The sequence below is a fragment of the Oryctolagus cuniculus genome, chromosome 1 (genome assembly GCF_051225735.1).
Source record: "Oryctolagus cuniculus isolate XC-2025 breed Fujian yellow rabbit chromosome 1, ASM5122573v1, whole genome shotgun sequence".
In the NCBI taxonomy this organism is placed as follows: Eukaryota; Metazoa; Chordata; class Mammalia; order Lagomorpha; family Leporidae; genus Oryctolagus; species Oryctolagus cuniculus.
The window spans coordinates 175377727-175383726 of record NC_142867.1 but is presented as its reverse complement, the minus strand read 5'-3'; positions in this window follow the sequence as shown (position 1 = coordinate 175383726).

Here is a 6000-nt window from a genome sequence, read left to right as displayed (position 1 = left end):
AAATGAAAATTCTAACCTAGTTGAAGTTAAGATAAATATTTTAATTGTAAGAGCTCATTGAGTTGGAGAAAGAAAGAGAAATGAGAGAGAGAGAGGGAGAGAGGGGGAGAGAGAGAGAGAGAGAGAGAGAGATAGAGAGAGAGAGAAAGCTGAATGGATTGAAGGAGATGGTCTGATTAAATTCCTTGCACACTAACACAGGGAAAAAAATGAACTACAAGACTGATGACCGTTAAGGAAAATCCTATATGTCTGTAGAATTAGGTGATGTTAGGAGAATTCAAATACCAAGTAAGGAAAGTGTTATTGTGGTCATGACACATTTACCACAGAGATGTATTATTCTGCAGTGTAAAGTACATAAAGTATGAATTATCAGGGAGATGAACACTTATTGTTATTTTTAAAGTGTACTGCAGCATTACTATTTTGAAAAATATGCATTTGGTTGCATGTAGTTAATTAGGAAGGATGGAGAAAAACAATCTCAGAACACAAAATACATAATCTTTTTTTTCTGATTGGACCATCCAATCTGAATGTCAAGAGCACTTTAAATTAATCAGGTAACATTGCAACCTTCAGGTTCCTGTCTTCCTCAACGTGGCAGTTAATAATATTTTTTATACAAACTTGTGTTTGGATAGTTGGAAATATTGTGGCTCCACATTTTAACACATAAAATAATTATAGAGGGCAGTTACTCTACATATCCCACATTTTACATCGAAACATGTTGATGTAAAATATTATTTATCAGGTTTTTATAGTGATTCTGCATAATTGCTTAAAATGTTTACTATGTTATGGTTATCTTGTCCAATAGATAAGGTAAGTACTCATGGAGAGGACAGCTCTTAGCTGAAAATATTTTATAGGATTTTTGAGAGCTAGAAGAAGGAATAAAAGCATACCATGTGTGAAAGTTTGAAAAAGGATAATGGGTTATAAAAATGCAGAGTAGTTTTGGGAAACAGTCACTTTTCCAGATTAGCTGATGCCTAGCGAGGGTAGACAGAAAGGGAGGGAGGCACTGGTGGACAACAAGGATTTGGAGCAAATCATGGGAGATCTTGATTACCATTCATGAGATTGGACTTCATACCGAAGACCTCTGTGAGCTATTAAAAGGCACAAAGAGGAAGCTGATTCCTGGAGCCAGAGAGTCAGCGCTTAAATCTCAGCACCAGCACCAAGTACTTAATTAAGCTTAAACAATATATTTAATCCTTCTCTACCTATTTCTCCACCTAAAATGTTGAGGGTATTATAGTACAAATCTGTTTCAAAAACTAATGGAGCTGAATCAACTAACTAGTTTACATCAGTGCCTGGCACACAGCAGATGTTCTGTGATATTAGCCCCGTTAGACTTTGATTAGAAAGTGATGCACAAAACTGCATTTGACAACATGATGTATAGGAAATTTCACAGCCAAAATTTTATAAATTACTTTCCTGGGGGATTAATTTTATTAATAATAACTTCCAACCTGCCAAGTCTGCCAGGTCACTCCTGGTCACTGACCTGAATTACTCCCACTAAGTTGTATTGCTGATGTTAAGACACAGTTATGCACTTTAGTAACTAAGTTTCTAATTCTTTATAAGAAGTATATATTTCCTTTCAGACAAGTACTACAAGTAAATTAATGGATAAAAACAGAGGGAATACTAGCATCATTGAGGAGTTAAATACAGAAATCTTAACATAATTTCTTCCAAATAGTGATAACGTTTTTTAGTTCACAATTTTGACTTTATTTCAAAGAGGATATTTTTTCTTTTCTGAAATAAATTTTGTCAAAAACTGAATTTTCTTCAAATTCCTGTCACATTTTCTCTCAGTTTCACATTTTCTTTGGTTCTCAGTTTACCAGAATGTCATCTCACAGAAAGGTGATCTTCATATTTTTAGAGTGCCTAAAACATTCTCATTCCTTATTTTTATATTATTCTGGTAAGATATGCTGATGAAAGTATAAGTAGATTGAACCATGTAAGATAACTTTCAAAAATTACAATCTGAAATTAGTTTTCACTGTAGCCTAAAAACCTATTTAATTAAAGGATATAAGATATCACTTGAAAAGAAATGATAATTGAAACCAAGGAGTAGTTAAGTTTGTTGGAAAGAACATACTAGATAAAAAGGTGAGAGAAGGATGGGGAAATTGATAAATCACTGCTAAGTTTCAGATTTAAGGTTAAAACAACACATTTAGTCAGCATTTGTTATGTATCAGGTGCTATAATAAATGATTTATATTTAGTCTTACAATAATAATACCACAAGATCAATATCATTATATTCACAATTTTACAGGTGAAGAAAATGAAGTACAGAAACTTGTACCCTTTCACATATTTAGAAAGCAATGGGATGATGATTTGAACCAAGGAAATTAAGTTTAGAAATTAAATAATGAGGCTGGAGCCATGGCTTACTTGGTTAATCCTCCACCTGCGGCATCAGCATCCCATATGGGCACCAGGTTCTAGTCCCGATTACTTCTCTTCCAGTCCAGCTCTCTGCTGTGGCCCAGAAAGGCAGTGGAGGATGGCCCAAGTGCTTGGGCTCCTGCACCCGCTTGGGAGACCAGGAAGTAGCAGCTGGCTTCTGGCTTTGGATCAGCGTAACTCTGGCAGTAGTGGCCAGTTGCGGGGTGAACCAACGGAAGGAAGACCTTTCTCTCTATCTCTCTCTCTCACAGTCTAACTCTATCTGTCAAATAGAAAGAAAGAAAGAAAGAAAGAAAGAAAGAAAGAAAGAAAGAAAGAAAGAAGAGAAAGAAAGAAAAGAAAAGAAAGAAATTAAATAATAAAACTTCACTATAACTTTACACTAACAGAAAGTACTTAACAATGAAAATTCAGAAGATATCAGAGTATTTCTCCTGATTATTTTTAATAAAACAAACTACCTCCAAAATGCTGAGGAATAAAACAATTACATTTATTTTACTCATAAATATGCAATGTGGACAAGACCAAGGGAAGAGTTGTCTTTGTTTCATTCACTGTCGACTGAAACAACTTGAAGTTCAGAGGATGGATTATTTGTGGATCTTTTCTTCACATGTGTGCTGGTGATGATGACTGCTGCTGAAGCCTTAACATGGCTTTGATTGGATCATCTAGAAGAGGCCTGAGTTTTCTCACAACCCAATGGTTTGTTACAAGGATGATCATTTCCAGACAGAGAGCAATCAAGAAGCTGTATTATATTTTAGGAAGTAGCCTTGAAGATAAGCAACATCACTTTCACAGCATACTACCTGTAGAGATAGCCAGAGTTATCCTAGAGCTTACCTCCTTCACAGGAAAGAGGAGATAGGCTACACCTCTAAATGGGGTTCTGATAAAATTCTGGGGAGCAAATTTCAATGGAAATTATTGCTTTGGTATCATTTAGAAATTACTGTCTGCCATAAAACTGGAGATGGATGAAAAGAATGTAACACTAAGGTTCCCTATGCGAAAGAAAATATTAATAACTACAAGGAAGGGGTGGTAAGTAGTAATAATAGCAATCAATAATGATAACTGACAAGGCCAGTATTCTAAATATGTAGGAGCCGGGTTATGGTGACATGAAAAATTGAATGAGAAAGGAGAATATGGCCTAAGATGCTTTCTGCAGTCTGGCTCCTAACAAGCTTTCTGGCTTTGTACTTATGACTGGCTATGCTCCAGGTGTTATGGTTTTCTAGCACATCCTTTCATGTGTGTGCTTCCTCCATTCATAAGGTCTTTGCACATAGTCTTCTACTGCTTTGAATACAATCACTATCTTTATTTTCCCAGTGTGATCCAAATCCTCCTACCGATTTCAACTCAAACCTCTTTTCAAAGTATGGCTGATCCCATAGACCAAGCCAGCATCCTCTTTTACTTTTTGTCTCCAAATAGTTACATTCACTCGTAAACATGTTGTTATTTATACCACTGTTCAATTTAATATCTGTCTCCTCTAAAAGTCAGCAAGATCTGTGAGACAGGGAATGCTTATGTATCTGTTTTTGCTCACTTCAAGAGCCTAGCGGAATGCAGAAAGCTTATTGAGCTCTTTTTCATTGCTAAATGTGTTTAAAATAGAGTTGTTCTTGAAAGCTCCTATGAAATGGGAAAGAAAAACGTGGTATTCATAGAAGAATATGTAGTCAATTAAATGCACTATGCCAGTGATAAAAATAATTTTAAGAGCAATGAGGAAGAATTAATTTGACTATATCATTTATATAAGTGAGGGTAAGCTAAACTCTGTGGCCAATAGACCAAAAATGCATATTGACTGAAAAAATGAAGCACACTTCTTGCTCAGCTACAGCAAAAGGCCATTGCAGGGGCCGGCACTGTGGCTCAGCGGGTTAACGCCCTGGCCTGAAGCACTGGCATCCCATATGAGCACCGGTTCTAGTCCCGGCTGCTCCTCTTCCGATCCAGCTCTCTGCTATGGCCTGAGAAAGCAGTAGAAGATGGCCCACGTCCTTGGGCCCCTGCACCTGCATGGGATACCCAGAAGAAGCTCCTGGCTTCAGACTGGCGCAGTTCCGGTTGTTGCAGCCAATTGGGGAGTGAACCAGCGGTTGGAAGACCTCTCTCTCTCTGTCTCTCTTCACCTCTCCTTCCTTTGTGTAACTCTGACTTTCAAATAAATAAATCTTAAAAAAAAAAAAAAAAGGCCATTGCAAGCAGGCAGGAGAGAGATCTATTCCATGTAGTTTTTTGACTTTCTCTCTCTCTCTGTCTCTCCATCTCTCTCTCAAGCAAATTAAATAAATTTTTATAAAATCCTTGGGAAATGTAGATTAATGAAATGTTCAGGAAAAATAACAGTAGTTTTGAAGAAGAGACAATAGCCTCTGCCGCAACAGTCATCCAACAAAGTCCTGGGACACTGAGGTGTAGAATTTTATTAGAATTCTTCACAAAGCTTGGAAAATTGCAATTAATTCCATGAGTAGTATGATAAAGCAAACAGAATGTCTCTATAGCTGAAATTATGAGTCAGATGGCAGGAAAAATTTTTCTAGATGATTGCTATAGTATTTTGAAAAAAGTCAGTCCCCCTTGCAGATTATAAAGCAACAGTGGATGTCTTTTCTGAAAGTCTAATGTGATGGCTCACCTGATTCTTCAGAAGTTCCATGTTCTATTCATCAGCTATAGAAGAAAAAAGAAAAAGCATGTGCAAATGATGATTTAATGATGCAGCTTCAAAAGGAGCTAGAGAAACGGGAACATCAAAAATCATTAGACTTCCAAGTTTATAACTGTAGACCTGATTTTTGAGGAGGGAATTTCTAAGTTTTATTTTAAAAGATTTAAAAAAAAGTTTTGTGTGATATAAATGGAATAAGAAAAAGTGTCATGCACTCATTCTTTTACCTTAAAAAACCTTTTGTTTATAAAATTAAGTCTTATTATTGGATGTAAAGTGTTCTATTACATTTTATAACTTCGATATATCTTTATATATCTATAGGGTATGGCTATCTTAAGCTAGAAATTGCATTTTAATATCCTGATAAAAGGGTCATAAACTATTTCTACAGGTTCCTTCTTCCCTTGCTGTTCAAGTACCAACTATTTCCATAAAGGGAGTTGAACATTTGTTAATGCTGTTCAATTAAACTTGGTGCAGGGAGATCAAATCAGTCATGGTCCCATGAGAAATGATGGCACATGCAAAATTAGTAACTGGGAGAATTTGATTATTTAGAAATTGTGGGTAGGGCCAAGGAAACCTACAAGGGATTAGTAAAAGCCATGATGAGAAAAGAGATGTAGTGGTTTTTATGATCTCATGAGAGCTGTTGTTAAAAAAAAAAAAAAAAAAGTAGTTTCCCTACTAGGGAAATTCAGCCTCTACCTACCCTGTGCCTTGTGAGAATGTGGGTATGAAAACTTCAATTTCTCTTTGATTTTATTCCTTTGAAGCCAAACCAAACTGAAAATCAAAGAACCAAATTGTCTGGTAATGAATTTCATATAATT